Source organism: Narcine bancroftii, chromosome 2, assembly GCF_036971445.1.
Source record: "Narcine bancroftii isolate sNarBan1 chromosome 2, sNarBan1.hap1, whole genome shotgun sequence".
Lineage (NCBI taxonomy): Eukaryota > Metazoa > Chordata > Chondrichthyes > Torpediniformes > Narcinidae > Narcine > Narcine bancroftii.
In genome coordinates, this window is record NC_091470.1 from 246,727,922 (window position 1) to 246,750,808 (window position 22,887).

General features: G+C 42.3%; 1 long non-coding RNA gene across 1 annotated transcript in view; it reads right to left on the minus strand.

Annotated features, from left to right (window-relative positions):
- Window positions 1-1,797: 1,797 nt before the first annotated feature.
- The window catches only part of LOC138755206 (uncharacterized), a 129,294-nt gene continuing 108,204 nt past the window's right edge, over window positions 1,798-22,887 (minus strand). Inside the window, exon 4 of the long non-coding RNA XR_011352117.1 lies at window positions 1,798-2,011. This is a non-coding gene — a long non-coding RNA (uncharacterized lncRNA). The remainder of the gene's footprint in view (window positions 2,012-22,887) is intronic.

A 22,887-nucleotide genomic window follows, 5' to 3' on the forward strand; every position in this document is an offset into this window, starting at 1 on the left:
TCAGAGGAGATTTATCAGGATGTTGTCTGGAATAGAGACAAGGTGAAGAGAGTCAGGGTTTTTCTCTTTGCAACAAAGGAGGATGAGAGGTGACTTAATAAAGATGCACAAGGTTACTGGAAGCATAGATAGGGTGTACAGCAAGCACCATTTTTATTAGGGCAGTAGTAGCAAATGAGATGTCAGGGGTAAGATTTTGACACAGAGAGTAGTGGGGGCCTGGAATGCAGTGGTAAGAGTAGTGTGGAGTGTGGTACAATAAGAATATTTGAGTTTTAGACAGGCGCATGGATGCAAGAAAAATAGAGCATTATGGGTATGAGGTATGGAAGGTTTCGATTGTTGAGTATGCTTATATAGGTCTGCACAACATCATGGGCTGTACTGTGCTGTAATGTTCTATGTTTTAATTAATCTTAAATTTGTGAAATGCAAGGTTGTATGGTGATTCTGCATTTAATTAATGTAATCACTGTTGATTTCATATTCATACTATTTTCAATTGCATTGGTCTTGGATATATGAAGTTATTTTAAATAATTGATACATACAATTTTCATGAAATAAAAGTTGCTGCATTTAATAGGACAGAATGAAGTTGAATTTTTCTGTTCTTATCCGGGTTTCATTTCCTATCCTTTGTATAATACAACATGGCTGTTTAATAATATGCTGTCAGTTTACTGAATCGATGAAAAATGGAATTTAACTGTTGTGATCATTGTTTCAAGGTCTGGATTAGCATTAATTGTGATTCAAATAAACTCCATACTAAACCTGATATGAGCAGTCCCATTGTAAATATATATTTACTGGTTAAAATACTTGCTTGGAGTGGCAATGTGGAGATCACAAATGTTGTCATCCTGAATGATAATAAATGATTCATGTTACATTGAGCTACTGACACTCAGAACAGTTTTAGAATAGGTTGTCAGACCTGAAAAACAGAAATGCTGGAGGTATTCAGCAGTTCTCGCAGAGTCCATTGGAGGCCTTTGTCCTTCAAGGTTTTGATGGTACACACTCTCATGATAAACTGATTAATTGAGATAACATAATAATTTCCAACTCCCACTCTGTGTCCCTCGCCTATGTCAACCTTCCAACTTTAAAGATTATGATTTGTAATTTTCTAAAACCAGGGAAACTTTTGACTTTTATACAGGAGGCTAAATGAAAATGAAGTAATTTGGACAAGCTATAATGCCAGGATGGAAGTTTAATTTTGAGTAATAAATGCTGCAATGAGTCATTCGCACAAGGCATTCTTAGTATCCATGCAAGTTAAGGAGATGCAAAGTACCTCTTAGTACATTGTTGAAAAGGATTTGGTGAATCGTTGCCCTGGGATAATGACTCATTTGAGAATTGATTATCTATGATCATTCATGGCAGCATTTATGATTTCAATATTGTAACTCAAGCTTTGACCAGTTTGACTAGACTTCAACCTCGTATTGAGCCCATAGTTCCTCACTGAAGTCATTCGTTATACCTGTACTCTTCTGTATAACAGGAGAAAAAGCTGTACAATGGGATGAATTAGGGAGGACTGCCGAGAACAAGCATGGTGCTAAGATTTTGCCTTGACTAGATGTGCAGATATAATTCTGACTGATGATTTGTTTGGGTTTTGCACACATGAACTGTGGTGAACTGGCTATTGAATTAATCAACAATTAAGTGAATCCAAGTGGGAATTTTTGTGGAATATGGAATACCTTGTCCCACTAATGAGAAATAAGTATTGCTAGTAGGTCTGTATTTAGTATTCATTACTATTTTCTCGTGAAGACAGTAGATTTTATTTGGTGTTTTTGTCACATCTGTAATTCCATACAGCTGCCAGATGGAGCATTGCAATATTTTCTTGCAGTGATAAAAGATTGCCAATAATCTGGATGGTGTGTGGCTTAGAGGTCAACTTGCTGGTGTATCTATTGCAATTTCTTTCCTTTTCCTTCTAGCAAGTAGAGTTTCTGAGTATTCCAGATGTGACCAAAGAAATCTGGAAAAGATAGAAGGCACATAATACAGCCAGAGTACAAAGATGAAGGAGAAAGAAAATGTTTAGGGCTGTGAATAAGATTTGCTTTTCCCTGGATGATATCAAACTTGTGTTGTTTAAGTGGGACTGATATGGGTAAGTGGACATTCCAATACATTGATCTAGTTGTTGTTGAAAAGAAGGCTTTGTGAAGTAATAACCTTAGTCCTTTGTAGAATAACCAGCCTCGATGTTTCTGCTGTTGCAATACGTTGCAATTACATGTATATTGCTGTTCATAATTCACTACTCAAAAATTGGAAATATGAGATAAAATTTACTCTTGTGGAATTTGTGGGGAAAAACAATTTTCAACTCATTTTTTAATACAAACACGGATTATATGGCTTTGCATTCTGATAAATTGTGATATTGCCCATTTTCTTTCTTTTTAAAATATTTTTTAATTGATTTTAATAAAAAACTTGTACAAAAATATATTTCAATAACATGATATGGATAGTTACATAAACTTAAAACATTCAGTATATCAAAAACATACATAAATTGTAAATCATATCTATAATTCATATTCCCAATGATATATTTATTTAAAAATCTAATAAAAATTAGAAAGAAGAAAAAGAAAAGGAGATAAATTCAAGACCCTTGCCAGATGTTATATATAAATAACATTAAAATAAAAACAAAGGTAGAAAAAAATATAAAAAGAACGTGGAAAGGATACAAGTCAGACAATTTAATTACATTGAAGTGAAATTAAAAAATAAGAAAGTGAGCCATAAATGACCCCCATAACATCTGGAATCTTATATCTGAATTATTAACTGAATAACAAATCTTTTCCATATTCAGACAGGACACGATGACACACAACCACTGATCACGAGTAGGTGGGGCAGCATCCTTCTATTTAAGTAAAATTGAATGTCTCACCAAAAGAGAGGCAAAAGAAATAGCATGATTCTGAACCAAAGTCAAAGAAGAATTATTCCCTCCCATTGTACCAAAGAGGACCACCAAAGGATTTGGTATTACATGTATATTAAAATTTTTTGGCAAAGTATGGAAAACCTCTCTCCAGTATTTTTTTAGACTCTGACAAGTCCAGAACATACGAATTAATATCGCTTCTCCACTCTTACACCTGTCACAACAGGGGCTCATATCGGAATAACAATGAGACAATTTAGGCTTAGTCAAATGTGCTCTGAGTACCACATTAAATTGTAATAAACAAGGGCGAGCACATAACTAAGAGCTATTAACCAACTTAAGAATTGTGTCCCAATCCACATCTGATATTGTCAAATTTAAATCCTGTTCCCAAGCATTTTTAATTTTAACTAATGAAGTCTGATTTAAACATCACAATTTCTTGAAAATAATAGTTATTAAACCTTTAGGAAAGGGCATTAAACTAAAAAAGCTCATCTCCAAAATTTGATTCAGATTCTCTTGGAAAAAATCAATAATTGAGATTCAAGAAAATGCCAGACTTGCAAATATCATTAAAAAAAAATTGGCCAGGTTAAGTTTAGCAGAAAGCTGCTCAAATAATGCAAAATATCCATTAATGAACAGATCCTTTAAACTATGAATACCCTCTCTATACCATCTCTGAAAAATAGGATAATATAAAGAAGGTTGAAGAAAATAATTGGCAATGATAGGGCTTGAAAGAGAGAAATTATGAAGTGCAAAATGTTTTCTAAACTGTGCACAAATTCTCATAGAATATTTAACAATGGGATTATCTATTAACTTAGTCGAAAATGGAAGTGAAGAGCCAAGAAGTGCTAAATTGGAACATTTGGGGTGGAGGAGGTGGGGGAAAATACAGCTCCATTGATTGTCATAATGGGCAGTCAGAATGATGTGACAGATTATAGATTTGATTTTGGGGGATAAATTGGGGCAAGTTTTTTAGTGCAGGTCACATACAAACACTTCAAAACAGATCTCATTTAAAATACTGGAGCTCTGTTCAAGCCAGACAGGGTGGCTCCTGAGGCCTTTGCAAAAACTTTGGGGAGTGCCCAAGAGACTTCACTAATGGATTGTTGTTTTGAAAAGCCACAGATGAAAGAGATCGGAGGAGTAGTTCAGAGCCACAGGCTGTCTGAAGTGGAACTTGCTGTTCTAAGAGGGTCATGTGGTTTTTGCAAGCAGAGAGAGAGGGAAAAAAACAGGCTTTTCTCACAGAGAGAGAGAGAGAGAGAGTCAGAGAGACAGAGAGAGAGAGAGAGAGAGAGAGAGAGAGAGAGAGAGTGATTCTGGAGTTTTCTAGTCAGCAGCAGCAGCTGGGACTGGAACTGGACAAGCTGGCAAACTCCATTTGGAAGATGGGTTGTGAGTGCTTAGTTCAGCCTGGTCAAAACCCTTGTGGTTCATACAAGAGGAGAGGACTGGCTGCCTAATGTTTCACTTGAAATAAGAGAAACAAAAAGGAACTCTGTGGTGACCTGAAAGAAAGAGGATATCAACTGGAAAACCCTAATGAGGCAAGTTTCTTCAGCAAGACACTGATGTAGCTGATTAGAAGGGATCAGTTTGTGTCCTAGAACAACACACCTCTCTCTGAAAATCAACAAAAACTTTCCTGAGCAGTAACCATTTACCTTTCAAGCACCAAAGCCTGTGAATATCACAAATATTAAATTCTGTGCACAGCATAAGAATTGCCTGCAACCAGTGTACCTGGAGGAATGAGGTGAGATTGGACTGTGAATCAAAGAACTTTTCTGAACTTACACACATATTATTTACAAGTGTGCTTAGAATTAGAAGGGGGTTAAGTTAGGTTAGTTAAGTTAATAGTGATAAGTTAAAGTGTGAATCTGTTTTCACGTTTAAAGATAATTTAAACAACTTTTGTTCAAGTAACCATTTGTCTTGGTGAATATCTATTGCTGCTGGGTGTTAGGGTCCTTTGGGCTTGTAACAAAGATTATTAAAAAGAAGACCAAAATGTAAGACTTCATATATTCACTGCCCAATAGTAGAATCTAAAGTTGAGTAGAGCCAATCCGTAATTTTTCTTAGCTCTCTGTAAAATAATTTTATTAAGGCTAGGATGCTTACCCTTCCATATATAAGACTATATGGCTGAGTCAAATAAGTTTTAAAAAAATTGGAATAAAAATTGGAACAGATTGAAAAAGATTTAAAAATTTTAGGCAAAATATTCATTTTAATAGAACTTATACAGCCAACTAGAGTTGTAGACAAAGGTGATCATTGTGTCAGGAAATGTTTCACTCTTTTAAGCATAGCAAGATAATTCTTAGAGATGTTTTTATTTTTTTGTAATTGTAATAAATATGGGTAAATTGATTTATAACAATCTTGAAAAGAAAACCATCATACATTGCTGCAGAAGAATTCAGTATAAGAAGTTCACTTTTATGCACATTCAATTTAATCCTGAAAATTGACTGAATTATGAAAGTAATGACATCAAAAGGGGGAGGGAGGCGACTGGATCCGAGATGAAAGATAAGAGATCATCTGATAAAGAGAGACCTTATGTTCAATCCCTTTTCTCAGGATATCCAAGATGTCCTTGCACTCATGAAATGCAGTTGCCAATGGTTCAATCACCACATCAAATTATAAAGGGCTTAATGGGCTAAGATTGTTTTAAATTAGTAAGAATTGTGATGATGGACGTGAGTACAATAATTTAACCCGTGTAATAAAATCAAAACCGAAGTTAAAATGTCCCCATTCTATTCAGTCAAAAGCTTTTTCTGCATTCAATGAAAGAATACAATCAGGAATTTCCCCGGAGGGAAAATACATAATATTCATTAAGCGATGGTTATTACAATAGGAATATCTATTTTTAATAAACCCCATCTGATCTTCAAAATAACTGATGGTAAAATGTTTTCCATTTTATTGGCTAAAATTTAACCAAAATGTTAGCATCAACATTCAGTAAGGAGATCGGTTGATATTGCCCATTTTCTGGGAAAGTAACCACCTCTGTAATGCAAGGGTTTCTTGTAATTATGTCTCTGGTCCAAATGAGTTCTTCATAATGTACAACAATGAGGAGATATTAAAAAATGAAAAAGTAAGAGTTCAAGACGAATGTGAACTCATTTGATTGCTTTTCTCTAAGAGACTATTAAGTGTTTTGATGAGGACCCCAAGGATCTCTCCAAAAGGTAGGAATAATGGGATCCAGTTTCCCAACTGGATTTGAAATTAATGATGAAAGGAGGCAAAATATGATAGTCAAGGTTGGTGCAATTGGAAGTCTGTGACCTGTGATGCACTCTGGGAAAACGTGTTGGCACCTATTTGTTGTACATATTAACAATGTTTGTAGATTGTGGATGATGTAAACATTGGTGATGTTGTTGTCAGACAGAGATTAGGATGAAACAGGAAAAGGGAAGAAACAGGATGTTTGATTCACATTTGTTGTTGTGGTCATTGTATTTATGTTTATATAAATGCTAAAGAAACTGAGCCTCAAGTTCCATCCATTTGCTTGGAAGAGCCTATTGTTACCTAAGATGTTGCCTGTTCCTTTACTGAAGCTAGACATGGCATCTTGATTGATATCTTTAGTGTTACTGATGAGTTGAATTTTCTATGGGGAAATATGGCTGTCTACTTTTGGTGGGATAGTATTTTATTATCCATCAAAGATCCTGCTTCACATTCAGCCTCTCATTCAAACACAAAGTTAACATTACTCTATGAACTGTCTGTTCCCATTAAGAACTGATTAAGCTGAGGGTGATTGATTTTTAACAAAGTTTGTGCTTATGGGCAGCTTTGGAAATAATGTACAGTTACTGTCTGAGATGGTAGAGCCAGTCTGGAATTTGAATTAGCTATAGTCACAGTGCATGGTAGCCCAGTTCAAAGGAAAGTTATTTCTCTGCAGAGAACTTTGAGCCCTCAGTGGGAATTCAGTACATTGAGCACCATCTGTGGAGGGAAATGATGCTGAGGGTTGAGGATCTTGGATTGAAAGAGTAAATGGAAGATGATCAGTACAAGGTGAAGATCAGCCAAATTATGGGAAATGATAGGTGAGTAAGGGTTGATTCTCCCTCTCTACCCCCCCCCCCACCCCTCCAAATCAATGTGATCTACCCAATCATTGTCTGAAGAGGGTGTGCAAAATTGTCGAGGACTCCTTACACCCTGCACATAGCATTTTTCAGCTGATCCCTTTGGGGATGAGATAAAGGAGTATCAGAGCCAGCACCACCAGGCTGAGGAACAACTTCTTCCCATGGGCAATAAGAATGATAAACGACCAAAGGAATTGCTCGCACTAAATATCCGAAACGCTCATTTGTTTGAAACAATATTTATTTGTCTAGCTAAAATACTTGTCGTGTATAGTTATTTTTTGTCTGCATGTGTTTTATGTCTGGTTGTGTGTCTGCATGTTTTTTTACCGAGGATCGAGAACATTATTTTGTTGGGTTGTACTTGTGCAATCTGACAATAAACTTGACTTGATTTGATATATAGAGTTAGGTGAGGGAGATGGGGATAATGATAGAGGCTGGGAGATGATAAGCACAGACATTCGATAATAGCAGGTAGATGGGTAGAGTGTCCAGATCCAATTATCTGTTGATTTTCCCAGACCCTGCAATTTGTATATTGGCATTGATGCCACTGTCGTCCTGTGGACAAAAAGTGAAAGAAAGAAGGTATTACCATGGTTGTCTTCGATTGAGGAACCAGTCAACCCTTTCAATGTTGAAAGGGTGGTATAAGTAGGATCTAAGGCACCATTTCATTTTCCAGAAAGTCACTTAATTATCAAAATTCATAACATGCATCAGGATAGCTCGGGTGACACATAGTCAGATATGGCCAGTTGATTTTTCTGAATGGTATGATTTAACTCTGTGTTCATCAATGTGATGTACATTGAGTAATTTGATTTGTCAATCCCAAGGCACTGATAAATGCAGTGTGGTATAATAACATTTCTGGGCAATTTTTAAAATTGATTTGAAGAGTCAGTGAACAACATAATCCTTTTGGAAGGAGAATGTTATTCATTTATCTTTTACTCATGCTACACACAATTGGCACAATTTTAAAAAAAAGTCTTATGAATTGCCAGATGGACAGATGTCTGTTTTCTGCAGTGATTGTTATTCATGCAAGCTTAATTAGCACCCCAATGAGTCTAACAGTCTCCAAAATAAGATGTTTTTTGGCTTTGTAAAATGTTTTGATGGTTGGGGCTGGGGCGAGTCTATGAGAATGGACAGTAATCAGGGTAATCAATGTCATCTGCTTTTGTGTGTATATTCATGTTTTAGTCTGCAATAAATTAGAGATCTGGATTATTAATTATAACACTTAGGATTTCATTGTAGGAGCGTGCAAAGAAAACTAACAGGTGTACAGCACAGTCTGGGCTGCCTTTTTTAAATTGTGGCTATATAGAGGGGTGGCACAGTGGCTGGTTAATGTAAACATAGAATGCTGGGCATGAGCTTTAAATCTTGATTAATTTGAGGAGTTTTTAATTGAAGCAGATAAACCAATAAGACCTGTTTGGTGAGTTGAAGTTGTGCATTGCAAACTTAATATAGACCATCTATGTCACCCTGACTTCAGCCACATCTGCAATGCACAGATGTGTTCATATTTGCACTCAGAGGCTGAATCCAAATCATCTCCAACTCAACAAGAATAGGAGAGAATGTGTCTTACACTTAAGGAGTGCAAAAATGTCCTCAGCCTTTGCTGTATAATGTTACTCTAATAATCAAGGTTCACAAAGTGACCCTGGAAGGTGCAGAATTCTTCCCATTTGTGGTCTCTCCTCTCAGTGGTTGACTTAGAGAAAATAATTCATCACTTGCATTTGGCTGCCAGAGGAAAGGAATACTTGGGGATCATAACTTCAAACCTGGCGTAGAGATAATGGTACATGAAGCAACATTGAACACCTCCCTCTGAAATTGTTTTAAGTCTTATCAACATTAAGTATCTGAAAATGTTGCAGAGAAAATCCTCCAAACCTACTGGCAGAATAAACAAATTAAAATTTAGAGTGGCTCTGTAAAAGTAGGTATAAACATAATGAGTTATAGCATGAGCGACCGGGTTCGAATCCAGCACTGTCTGTAAGGAGTTTGTAGGTTCTCCTCATGTCTGCATGTGCTTTCCCTGGTGTTTCTGTTTCCTCCCATCCTTCAAAACATATGGGGGTTGTAGGTCAATTGGGTATAATTGGAGGCATGGCCAGAAGGGCTGTTTCCGTGCTATATCTTAAATTTAAAAATTTTAAATCCTCAATTTTGAGGGTCTAATCCTGCCTGTAGAATTCCAGATTTGTGGTTCAGAGCTAATTCTATATCCATTCAAGTTCTCACAGTGCAGTTACAACACAAATATTTAGCTAGCAATGTTGAAAATTGCCTTTGTATGTTCAGACCAAAAAAAGCAGGATAGATTAACCTTTGTTGATTACTACTCAATCTGCACATTTTGTCATCAGGATACTGATGGACAGTGTTTTCAGCATTTGTATTCTCATTACCTGTTCAATTACGTCCAGTTTGGATGTTGCTGGGGTCACTAGGCAACAAGTATCATCACAAGTTTGCTTCCCCCGACTGTAAATCTCAATGATTGGAATTATTATTATGCAGAAAGGAAGATGAGTCTGATTGTACGAGATAAAATATCTCAGCTCCTGGACAACACTGAATGAGTTCCTCAGTGTTGCATTCTTGGTCCAGATATCTTCAGCCACTTCATTAGTGAGTCTCTTTGCAGCTTAAATTCAGAAGTGGGAGCATTTGTTGCACAATATTGAATTACATTTGGAGCTCTCAGTTTGTGCCTCTCTGTTGCAATACTTAGAAAATATTCAGGCATGTGGCATGCTAAAGATACCACCTGCACTTGATGGTCAATCATGTGACCATTGTCAACTCTCCCACTCTGTTTCCTGGGCATATAGAAGGCAACCATTCCTGATGCATTTATATTTTTTGTTCCAAGAACAGATCAGATGTGGTCCAGTTATCCCAAGACCTTTCTGCACTCATCAAACAAATCAGGAGCATGATGTAATTGTTGGAGTTAAAAAAAAGGAAGATGGCGGCATTGCTGGAGCCACTGTAACGGCTGAGCGAGGAGTGGAGTGGAGATCCAGCACTCCTGCGGGTCCAACCGCTAAGGGGGGGGACATTGGGGAATACACAAGAACAAAAAAATCTTGGAGTTATGGCGCATCGTTCCTTGAAGGTGGATTCCCATGTTGACGTGGTGGTTAAGAAGGCATTTGGTATGTTAGCCTTCATAAATCATAGCATAGAATATAGGAGCTGGGAAGTGATGCTGCGACTGTTTAAGGTGTTGGTGAGGCCAAGTTTGGAGCATTGTGTTCAGTTCTGGTCTCCAAATTATAGGAAGGATATAGATAAGGTTGAGAGGGTGCAGAGAGGATTTACAAGGATGTTGCCTGGCTTAAAATACCTAGAGTACAGAGAAAGATTGAAGAGGTTAGGACTTTATTCATTGGAATGTCGATGGTTGAGAGGTCATTTGATAGAGGTGTTTAAAATTATGAAGGGAATAGATAGACTAGTTGCAAGTAGACTCTTCCCTCTGAGAGCAGGGGAGGTTGAAACAAGAAGACACAAGTTGAGGGTAAGGGGGCAAAATTTTAGGAGAAACATGAGAGGATGCTTCTTCACTGAGTGTGGTGGCTGAATGGAATAATCTTTCAGAGGAAATAGTTGAGGCAGAGTCAATTCTTTCATTTAAGAGGAGGCTGGATATATACATGGATAAGAGAGGGTTGGAGGGTTATGGATGGAGAATAGGCGGGGGGATCTTGTGGAGTTGTTTGAGTGAACCGGCGTGGACTTGAAGGGCTGAGATGGCCTGTTTCCATGCCATAAGCTGTTATATGGTTATATATCAGCTCCGCACAGGCTTTGTATGGCCCTTTAAAGGAGACAATGGTAGTTTTAATTAAAATCCTGCGACAGCAGGGTCTGTGCCCCAGTTGGCGGTGCCTATGAATGACATCAGCCACGAGGGATTGCAGACTTTAGGGGAGTGGAGGACTGGTGCAGGACACCAGAAAACAGGGGAGACCATCCCCCATCTGAAAAGGAGAAGCAGAGGAGATAGCCCAAGGGACAGTGACCACGGCATTAGATCAGTGAGGGAGCTCTGGGGCTGAAAGACCAATGCATGTGGTGGGCTGCTGGAGACTCGAGGTGAGGAACCCACGGAGGCTGTGGGCTGCTTGAGATTGCTGTTGGAGGACTCGCGCCGGGCTGCAGGACACTGGCTCAAAACTCTTAAAGGGTGCCAGGTATTGGAAACAGGATGTGAGGGGGTGCTGAATGCGCTGAAGATCTCCTAACAGTGTCGGAGGTTTGGATTTGGAGCTTAGGTTGCCAATGGTTTGGACTGGACTCTGGGTGGCTACAGAGCACTGTACACAAATCTACAGACACTAGGTGACTCTGGGGGTGGGGGAGGACTCGCTTTTGCTTCTCTTTCTCTGACTGTAAGACGTGCTTCAGGCAATTTCTGCTGATGGCAAATTTGTTTGCCTTCGAGCAGACAAAAGCAATTTCATGTTACATGACACTGTTTCATTACATGATGATATGCTATCAATAACTTATGTCAGACAAGGAGTCATGATTAATAGACTTTAATCACCATAAACTGCAAGCATGTCTCACATGTTGCTGGCCCAGTTCCAAGGCAGGTACTGAGGGAGGGGTATGGACATAACTGGCTTTATGGGAATTCTGAGGGGAGGAGTTACAGGTACAGGGACGGGCAAGCCGATACAATACATTTGACAGCACTAACAGTTACTCAGTGATTCCACCACATTCATCCCTTCTTTTAAAACAGAGTCCGGTGGGGTGAAGTGGATCAAAGTCCATTACACCTTCAGTAGTTCCGATGATCTTGTCTGTCTGTCATTGCGACTGTCGTAGTGCTGGCTATGGTTCGGCTGTTGGCTCCAGAGTGGTGTTTTGCATGACAGGTTGGGAGTCTGGTGGCTGAAAAGGGTTAATTGGGTTTGGTGGGGGGGGGGGGGGGAGTTGTTCAGTCTATTGTTAGTGCATTGTTAGGGCAGGGCACTGGGTGCCAGATTGTGTAGCCGGTAGTCATGGGTAGTCATGGGTGACCAGTTGGTTGATCGTGGGGGTTCCTGCATGTGCCAGGTCCCAGATGGAAACAGTGTCTTTCCGTCCATCCTGGTACTCCATGTAAGCGTACTGTGGGTTCGCATGGAGGAGGTAAACTTTCTCAACCAGGGGATCTGTTTTATGGCTCCTGGTGTGTCTCTGGAGCAGAATGGTCCCTGGGGTTGTCAGCCAGAATGGCAGCATGGTTCCTGACGCCGACTTTCTGGAGAAGGAAAACAACCTTTCATGCGGGGTAGTATTTGTATGGTACAGAGGAGGGACCTATTAGTGTGGAGTGTCTCTGAGAGGACCTCTTGCCACTGGGAAACGGGCAGGCCTTTCAACCTGAGGGCTAAGAGGACTGCCCTCCAAACTGTGGTGTTTTTCCTTTGCACCTGGCTGTTCCTTCGGGGGTTGTAGCTGATGGTCCTGCTCATGGCTGTACCCTTGGCCAGAAGGTTCTGGCGCAGCTCGTCACTCATAAAGGAGGACACCGGTCACTATGAATATAGCAAGGGTATCCAAACAGAGTGAACAGATTGCGCAGTGACTTGATGGCCGTGGTCATGTCCAGGCAGGAGATGGAGAACAGGAAACATGAGTACTTGTTGATGACGTTGAGCAAGTATACATTTCGGTTGGTGGAAGGGAGGGGACCCTTGAAGCCAATACTCAGACATTCAAAGGGGTGGGTGGCTTTAATCAGGTGAGCTTTCTCCAGCTGGTAGAATTGTGACAATAAAATGAATATTGAATCTTCATTTGTCTGGATGAATGCAGATTTAACAACATTTTCGGAAGCTTGAAACCTGAATCCTTGCAATTTACTTGATGGCTACCCCACTTATGATTAGAATATTCATCCTCAAAAACCATCACACCTTGTGCTGAGTGAGCCATCTAGTGTATGCACTTCAATTATCTGATAGTGTTTAGCAATCTCACCAGAAAGAACAAGGGCAGTAGGAATACCATCAACTGTCTGTTTGTGTCTTATGTTACCCTGACATAATTCTTTCATTATGCAGGGTCTAAGTTTCCAAGACATTTTTCTTCCCACGTATGGACATACTGTAGCTGTTCTAATCCACTGAGTGAGTGACTTGCTAAGCCATATTAGCAGGCATTTGGAAGTTCAAGTCAAGCCAAGTCCAATCAAGTCAGGTTTATTGCCATCTAATGCACGTACAATCAGACAAAAGTGCTCTCCAGTTCTTGGTGCCAAACACGCAGGCACACAACTAGACATAACACACATTCAGAGAAACATCACATTTGCAGGACAAGTAGTCATAGATACAAATAAATAAATAAATATTGTTTCGGATGGTTAATGTGTTCAGTTTCTTTGGTCGTTCAGCATTCTCATTGCCTGTGTGAAGAAGCTGTTTCTCAGCCTGATGGTGCTGAGTCTGATACTCCTGTATCTTTCCCCACAGGGCAGCTGAAAGATGATGTATGTGGGGTGGAAGGGGTTCTCAATGATTTTGGGAGCCCTCTTCAGACAACGTCAATTGTGGGGTGGGGTAAGGGGCGGATGGGTGGGATGGAGACTCCAGTGGTTTCATGAGATGGATCTGGAAGCACATTATAGGCAAGGATGGCCAGTGGCTGAATTGTTTTTATTTGCTTTTTTGATTTTGTTGCAAGTTTAAAATTCTTTATTAAAATTCTGTTTAACATTCATATATTAATAAATGTTATAACTCAGCTCATGGGAAAATTGAGAGCTTTGATAAATCACTTCAATGATTTCACGGTATGGCTTGCTATTTTCTAATAGCATACGGACCCTGATGAATTGCAAAGTACAATTAACCTTTTATTTAGTACAGAAGAAAGCTTACATAAGATTAGTCTTATTGAATATCATGTCAGCTTCTTGATTTAAAAAAAAATTGGATATTTGTGTGAGGACATTATAATTGAGATTTCCTCAGATTGTATCATAAAGTGTTCAGAGAAATGCCAGCAATTTTAGTGATGAGTCTCTATGGGGCATGATTATGTGAAGATTTCTTTTAAAATACATATTGAAATTTTTGGACATTATTGCATAATAATCTGTTAATTGTAATGCGGGCCATGCAACATGAACATATTGTTGTTTCTTCATGCTGATATAGTTTATTCAAACGAGTTGTTTCAAAATTTTATAAGATCTGACCTGAACAGCCACTATGATGTCAGAGTGGCATCAGTTCAATAAGCTTGGCTTGGGTATTGAAGTATGGAAGAAGTGAAACCAATATGGAACATCTGCTGGTTCTGCTTTGATATAAATTCCAACTTTTGAGATATTGGAATCTTGATGAAAACAGTATTGGCTTTTGAGTAATAATGTTTTATTCATCTCTGCCCATGTGACTCTGTCTAATTCTAATTCCCCAACACCAAACTTGGCTCATTCATAAAACTTTGCCAAAATCACAGATGGAGTTGTGAACAGCATTGTGTAGAAATAACTTGATTGACTAGAGAAAGTCCAAAGAAGATTCATCAGGATGTTGTTCAGTTGATGGACTGGATTGGTTGGGTTTTGGGGTACCTGATAGAATGTACAAAATTATGAGAGGCATAGACATTGTAACATTTAAGAAAAATTTGGACAGATACATGGATGGGAGAGGTATGGAGCTATGGGCTGAGTGCAGGTCAGTGGGACGAGGCAAAGACTAGAAGGGCGAAAAGGGCCTTTTTTGTGTTGTAATGTTCGGTGGCATTGTTTATTGTCACTTGTACTCAGTTAAAGTGAAAAAAATTGTTTTGCATGCTATCGATTAAGTCAACCGCTACAGAGTAGAGAGGTAGTACAAGAGGTAATAAGACAGTAGTGCTAGTTTTAGTATTAAAGAGAATAAGATCCATATTAGGTGATTTTTTTTTTCCCCCCATGAAGGAGGTCTCAAAGACCAGAGGGTGGAATTTTAGGTTGGGAGAGGTGGCTGGAGTTTGGAATGCACTGCCTGGGAGAGTGGTGGAGGCAGATTCTTAAAACATTTAATAAATATATGGGTGAGCCCTTGAATTGCTGAGGCATAGATTCTATGGTCCAAGTGTTGGGATTAGTGTTGATGGATTCTTGGTGGTCAGCGAGGACAAGCTAAGATGAAGATCTTCTTTCTGTGCTTAACAACTCCATACTCTAACAAATAGTACATTGTTAAATGAACTGAAGCATCAATGGATTTAAGATTGACAGTTGACCAAATGTTGAAAGATTTATTGCATCTTTGCCAAGATGTGGGTATTTGCAGATTGAAAACAGAGGTGTGAAATACTTTGAAATAGTCTTTTGTTATGTGACAGGTTAAGAAGATACAAGATAGAAGCAAAGAGCAGGTCTTATGCTTTCTCGAGGTTCTTCCCACACTCAATGAGATGATGGCTTATGCTCTACCTTTCAATGCTCTACAATTTGTGACTTACCAATTCGCTTAATTCCTTTCTTTTGCAAGTCCTGAACAAATCCAAAGAAAGAATATTGATAGTTCTCATGGGTAGATAATTTTAAATATTCACAACTTTCTGAGAAGGTTGATTATATCTTGGAGCTAAGTGGCTGATTGTTACAGTGATATAGTTCCCCCTTGGTTTTTGATACCTTTTGCAAAGGAAACAGCCTCTTAACATCTGCACAGCCCATCTACCCATTTCTAATCTTGAATGCCTTAATGAGGTCATTTTTCAATTTTCTAAAATCCAGTAAATATTGAATCACCCCTCATGGAATATCTTTTTTATTCCAAAAGTTAGTCTGCATCAGTCCTGAAGCAGGTTTTCGACCTGAAATGTTGACTTTCTGTTTTCCTTCATGGATGTTACATGGCCCAAGGTTCAAGGTTCTTTTATTTTAATGTAATAATACATTAAAAATATATATACATGATACACATCAACATTTGTCTGCTGTAAGGAAAATAAAAAGTAACCATGAGCATTGCCTATACCTCAAATGATAAGAGATAGAGAAGCAAAAGAGGGTCCCTTCACTGAGCATTGGTTTGTTTACTACTGTTCCCACAGCCTCTGCAGCTTCATAGTCTCCTGTTCAATCCATTGGCAACCTGAGCTTCAGGAGTAAACCTCTGATACGATGAGCCCAACGCCCTTCTTGCACTCTGTTATCCTAGTTTTGATACTGTCTCCAATAGCCCACAGCCTGTGGGTTCTTCGATTGCAAGTTGCCAACAGCCCACAGCCTATGTGGTTCTTCAGTTGCTCACTTTTCCTGTTTTTCCTTCTCAACAGGAGATGTTCTCTCCATTTCTGGTGCCCAATGCTGGTCCCTTGTTCCCTTGGAATCTGCACTCCTCAAAGTGTGAGGCCCATCACATCTTGGGCACAGTCCTCTGTGGTGACAGAATTAAAAAAAAAACCCCACAGTCAGCTCCTTTCCAGGCTATTTAAAGCCTTTACAGAGCCGTCTGCATCATATCTGGGCAGTTGGAACCTGCGGAGCAGTGCTATGTCCATACTCCCTGCTCTGCTGAGTCTACACCAGCAGCTGTGTTGGCATTGTAGAAGCTCTGCTGAACTGTGACACTGTTTTGTTCTGGATTCTAGCACTGATTGTCTCTTGTGTCTTTGTTTGTCTGGACTATACTGCCTCCAAAGTAAATGTATCCTTTTTCAGCAGTAACAACCAAAATTGCCCAGCTTTGGACAATACTATTGCAAAATAAATCCTGTTGTGTTTCCTTCAAAACCTTTGAACTTCAGCAAAAATTTGTTTTTCTAATTACTTGAGATAAATCCCAGTATTACTTTTGCTATTTGATCAAGTTTTTTAACCATGCAGAAACTTTCAATGATTTGTGTAAATTACATCCAAACCCCTTAAGTTTGTCCGCAGATGTGGTTGTCTTATTTAGAAAAATGCTTTGCCTTTTGTTGAATCTAAACTGCATTCAAGATTCCGAGGGAATTTTTTGGAGATTGAGGCTGAGAAAGTGCAATCCCTCATGGGACAAACTAAAATCAAAGGTATTATTTCAGAATGGCATAATGATCACACTCTGAATGATGTGGATCTTGATGATCAGAGTAACATTATACAGCAAAGGCTGAGGTTATTTGCACCCCCTAAGTGTAAGATACATTCTCTCCTATTCATGTTCCCAGAAATAAACAGATCTATTTTTTTCCCCCAACCGTTATTTCTTGATTATGTGAAGATGACTGACTTTGTAAAATGGAAAATTGCAATGTGGATAAATTTCTAGGAATACACCCCTTTTGTAATGTGAGGATGGTCCTCATACCACTGCTTCTTGACAACTGACTCACAGGAAACTTAGTCCCTAGTTCTGCCCTGTCGAGCCCTGTGAATTGTATATGTTCAATTAGACCACCTCTCATTCTTTTAAACTTTTGAGATCATAAGCCAATTTGCTTTATCCATGGTGGAATAACACTGCATCATGAATCAGTCAGGTAAACATTGAGCTCTCCCTTATGATAAAGTCTAGAACATTTAACACTGGGTGGCATTAGTGGTACAGCTAGTACAGCAACTGCCCGTCCATTCCAGACAAGTGGATTCAATCGTGACTTGGGTCTTGTCTGTGAAGAGAGTGCACATTTACCCTGTGATGTGAATTTTCTTCAAAGGCTCCACTGTAAGTTGTACCAGGGTATTAAAAAATATGGGGAATTGGAGCATTGAACAGTAAAACACAATGACTACCAAATATTGATACCAAATAATTGATGATTTATCAACAAATTAATTAATAAGGTGGGGTAGCAGCGGCTAACTGAAGGATCGCACAACCAGACGGGGTGAGTTCAGTGAGCAAAACTGATTTATTGCAAGCTGCCTGGCTGGTCTTGTACTCCCAGCCTGGACCTGGCTGAGAACTGGGCTCGGGAGGGGGGAGGGGGGGCCGACATCACCGGGACGTCATGTGGGTTGCCAAGCAAAGGCTTCTGAGCCTGGTGCTGAGGTCGGAAGGAAACACCCGACGGCACTATTTTGGCCAGCTGCCCCGCCACGTGCGTGACAAGTGGGGCCAGTTCGCCTGGCTAATGGTGTACCGCCTCACAGCCCCCCCCAGAACCAGCACCAATGTCCTTTTTTGCCAGGTGGCCTCGCTTCTTGGATTGGGCCACAACTACTGGCTCAGTGGGGTCAAGGTGGGCTGGCTTTAACCTGTCCACTGTAAACAGTTCCCTCTTACCACCGATGTCCAGTGTGAAAGTGGATCCCGAATGCTGGATGACTTTGTATGGCCTTTCGTATGGTCTTTGTAGGGGTACTGTGGATGGGCCCTGCCTGATAAAAATGTACTCTGTGGAATACAACATGCTGGGGATGTAAGAAGCCTTTGTGCTGTGTCTGGGCAGCGGTGGGGATGTGAAGGAGTCCAACTGGACCCGGAAGAGGAGAAGACGACTGCTGGGCGTTGTGAGGTTTGTTGACGAACTCACCGGGTAGGGCTAGCGGTGCACCGTAGACCAGCTTGGCTGATGATGCCTGTAGGTCCACTTTGGGTGTCGAGCGGATGCCCAGGAGCATCCAAGGGTGCTTGTCCATCCAGTTGGGGCTGGTGAGGCGGGCCATCAGTGCCGACTTAAGGTGGCAGTGCAATCACTCGACTAGCCCATTGGCCTGCGGATGATAGGCCATGCTGTGATGTAGCTCGATCCCCAGCCTGTTGGCCAGCTGTGCCCAGAACGCAGAGGTGAACTGAGCGACCCGATCACTGGTAAGGTGGTTTGGGACACCAAACTGGGCAACCCAACCATTCAAAAGTGCTCGAGAGCAGGGGTCCATGGAACCATCTGGCATCGGGATCGCCTCGGGCCAATGAGTAGTGTGGTCTACCACTGTGAAAAGGTAATGGTTACCTCAGGAAACGGGTAAGGATCCGACGATGTCCACATGTATGTGGCTGAACAATTCCCGGACATGTTCGAAATCTTGCATGGATGCTCTGGTGTGCCTGTGTACCTTGGAAAGCTGGAAATGGGTGCAGGTTCTGGCCCAGTCCGCAATCTGCTGCTGAAGCCCATGCCAGACGAAACGTTCTGCCACCATACAGACCGTGGACCTGATGGAAGGGTGGGAAAGGTCATGGATATGGTGGAAGACTTGCCTGCGCCACTGCTAGGGAACCACTGGACGCGGGGTGTCCATGGAGACATAGCACTGGACGGTGTCCTAACCGTGAGAAGTCGGGAGGTCCTGGAACCACAGGCCCGTGATGGCAGTTCTGAAGGCGCATGTCTCCTCGTCGGACTTCTGGTCCCGGGCGAGCTGGTGGAAGTCGAGGCTGGGTGTCAGCGCGCAAATGGCCGGTCGTGAGAATGCGTCAGCAACCACGTTGTCTTCCCCGCCTTGTGCCGAATGTCGGTGGTGTACCCGACACGAAGGAGAGGTGACGCTGTTGGTGGGCCGACCAGGGATCTCTCGCCACGGCGAGCGCTTGAGTGAAGGGTTTGTGGTCGGTAAAAATGGTGAAAAGCCTCCCCTCCAAGAAATAGTGGAAATGACACACCGTATATGCCCAGCAACTCACGATCAAAAGTACTATACTTGCGCTCTGGTGGGCAACAAAGTCGGCTAAAGAATGCCAGTGGTTTCCACTGTCCATTCGCCTGCTGCTCCAGGACGGCACCGACAGCTGTGGCAGAGGCATTGAAGGAGAGCACCATATGCAGGTCGGTGCATGTGTGGATGAGCAGTGTGGCCTTTGCGAGGGCATATTTTGTGGCTTTGAATGCCCTCCTGGCTTCTGGAGTCCAGGTGAGTGTCTTGTCTTTGGCTGCAATGAGGGCAAAGAGTGGCTGCTTGATGGGCGCAGGGCCTGGAATAAAGCGGTTCTAGAAATTGACCATACCCGCAAACTCCTGTAGTCCCTGAGGTTGTCCAGGTGTGGGAACTCCCTGACTGCAGCGACCTTCGTAGCGGTAGGTGTAACTCCTTTGGCCGTGACAGTATGGCCCAGGAGCTGCATGGACTCTTTCCCGAACTGGCATATTGCTGGATTGATTGTTAGGCCAAAGTCGGCCAGTCGTGAGAAGAGGGTGCACAGGTGAGACTTGTGTTGTGCCTGGTCTCTGCTGGCAACAAGGATGTCATCCAGGTAAATGAATATGAAATTCAAATTCCTGCCCACTGTGTCCATGAGGCACTGGAAGGTCTGGGTGGCATGCGTAGGAACTCGAACAAGCTGAAGGGGGTGATGATGGCCGTTTTGGGTATGTCCTTGGGGTGCACTGGGATTTGGTGATACCCGTGCACCAGGTCAACCTTGGAGAATATCCTCGCGCACAGGCAGGTTGGCCATAAAGTCCTGGATGTGAGGGATTGGGTCAGGTACTGTTGCATCATTAAGCCATCGATAATCTCCGCAGGGATGCCAGCCGCCGGAAGCTTTCGGGACCAGGTGGAGTGGTGAGGCCCAAGGACTGTCGGAACGTCGAACGATCCCCAGCTCCTGCAGATGTGAGAATTCTTCCTTCGCTATCTGGAGCTTATCTGGTGCGAGCCGGTGTGCCTTGGCATGGACTGGCAGGCCTTAGGTGGGGATGTAATGAAACATCCTAAGGTGTGGTGAGGCAACAGAGAACTCCGGCTTGAGGAGGGACAGAAACTTGTCCAGGATATGCTGAAACTCGTCCTTGGGCATGCTGACCGAGGCCATCGGTGTCTGCTCTATGCAGGAGGCGTTGAGGCGAATGGATTGGCATCTACCAGTCACCTATCTCAAATGTCGACCAGGAGTCTGTAGGCGAAGAAGAAGTCGACACCCAGGATGGCGGTTGGGAGGGACAAAATGGTGAACCTCCACGAGAACTTCTGCTGGCCAATCTAGAAGTGGACGGTCTTGTCTCCATATGTTTGGATCTCCGTCGAATTGGCTGCACAGAGGGGAGGTCCTCGAGGACGGTTTTGAGGCTTGATGGCTGTGGTCAGGATGACGCTGATCTGAGTCCCGGTGTCGACGGGGAAGCATCGGCCGTTGACTGAATCCCACAGATAGAGAAGGCTGTGTTCTTGGACAGCAGCCGCAGCCATTAACAGCAGCCAGCCTGCTCATTTCCCTGGAACGAGCAGGGCTGACGACACTTCTGAGCCTTGTCTCCCAGAGGCCTGAAGTGGATGGCTTGCTTCTGGCTATACTCTTTGAGGCCCCTGCAGGGGCCGGGTGTTCCACCACAGCAGTAGAGGAAGGCTTGGTGTGGTTATGTCTGTGACTTGTAACCTGCCATAGCTCCTGAGCCTTTTAAGTGACATTCCTAGGGTCGACAAAGCTCTCCTGGGACAGTAATGGCCGGATCTTCTGGCAGATGGTCAAGGAAGATGTGCTCGAAGAGTGGGCAGTTGGTGTGATTGCCCATGAGCGCGAGCATCTCGTCCATCAACTCTATTGGAGTTCTGTCCCCCAAGGCGTCGAGGCACAGCATCCGAGTGGCACGCTGGCACCTGGAGAGATCTAGGGAGCCGGTGAGCACCTGCTTGATGGTCCCATACTTACCTTCTGCAGGTGGGTGTTGAACAAGGTGCAGCCACTCATTTGGCAGTGGCCTGGTCCAGGGAAAAACTTGCTCAAATCTTATGAAATCTGGCGGAGGTGAAACTGAGCCTCTCCGTGGCTGAACCAGATCTCCGGCTCCTGAACCCAGAAATCTGGAAGCTTGATGGCTATAGCATTGATCGAAGGGTTGTTCATGTCGGGTTTAAAGACGTTTGAACCTGTCGGTGTCACCAATTGTAGCGGCGGCTACACTGCTAACTGAAGGGTTGCACAACCAGAGGGTTGAGTTCAGTGAGAAAAACTAATTTATTGTAGGCTGCCTGGCTGGTCTTATACTCCCAGCCTGGACCTGGCTGAGAACCGCGCTGAGGGGCCCCAACGTCACCGGGGTGTCACGTGGTTTGCCAAGCGCGGGCTTCTGAGCCCGGTGCTGAGGTCGGGTGGAAACCCCAGACAGTGCTATTTTGGCTGGCTGCCCTGCTGCATGCGTGACAAGCGGAGCCGGTTCGCCTGCCTAATGGCGTACCGTCACAGTGGGAAAATGAAAAACAAAATGGGAGTAATAAAGGAGTAAAATGAGGAGTCTGCAGATGCTGGAGAACTAGAGCAATTCATAAAAGTGCTAGAGTAACTCTGCAGGTCGAATCATGTCAAGTTTATTGTCATTTGATTGCACAAGTGCAATCTGGCGAAACAGCAATCTCCGATCCTCAGTGCAAAACACTCAGTCATGCCACTAGACATGACATACATGTAGCCAGCCATTACATTAGCTGTGGAAGAAGTGTTTCCTCAGACTGGTGGTGCTGGCTCTGATACTTCTGTGTCTCTTTTCTGAAGGGAGCTGCTGAAAGATGCTCTGTGCAGGGTGGAAGGGGTTCTCAATAACTTTGCACACCCTCTTCAGACAACTAACCCAGTTTATCATGTCAATGGGGGGTGGGGGCTGGGGGGACGACTGAAGCTCAAGTGATCGTCTTTGTCCCTCTTATGGTCCTGTAGATTGACCTCCGATCCATTTCTCTGCAAAAACTTTCCACACCGTGATGCAACTGGGCAGGATGCTCTTGATTGTGTTTCTGTAGAAGGTGACCGGTAGCCCTGCCCGCTTTCATCTTCTCAGGAAGTGCAGTCACTGTTGTGCCTTCCTGACAAGTGAGGAGATGTGTGTTGATGATAGATCACTAGTTAAATGAACTCGGTCACAAAGCATCCA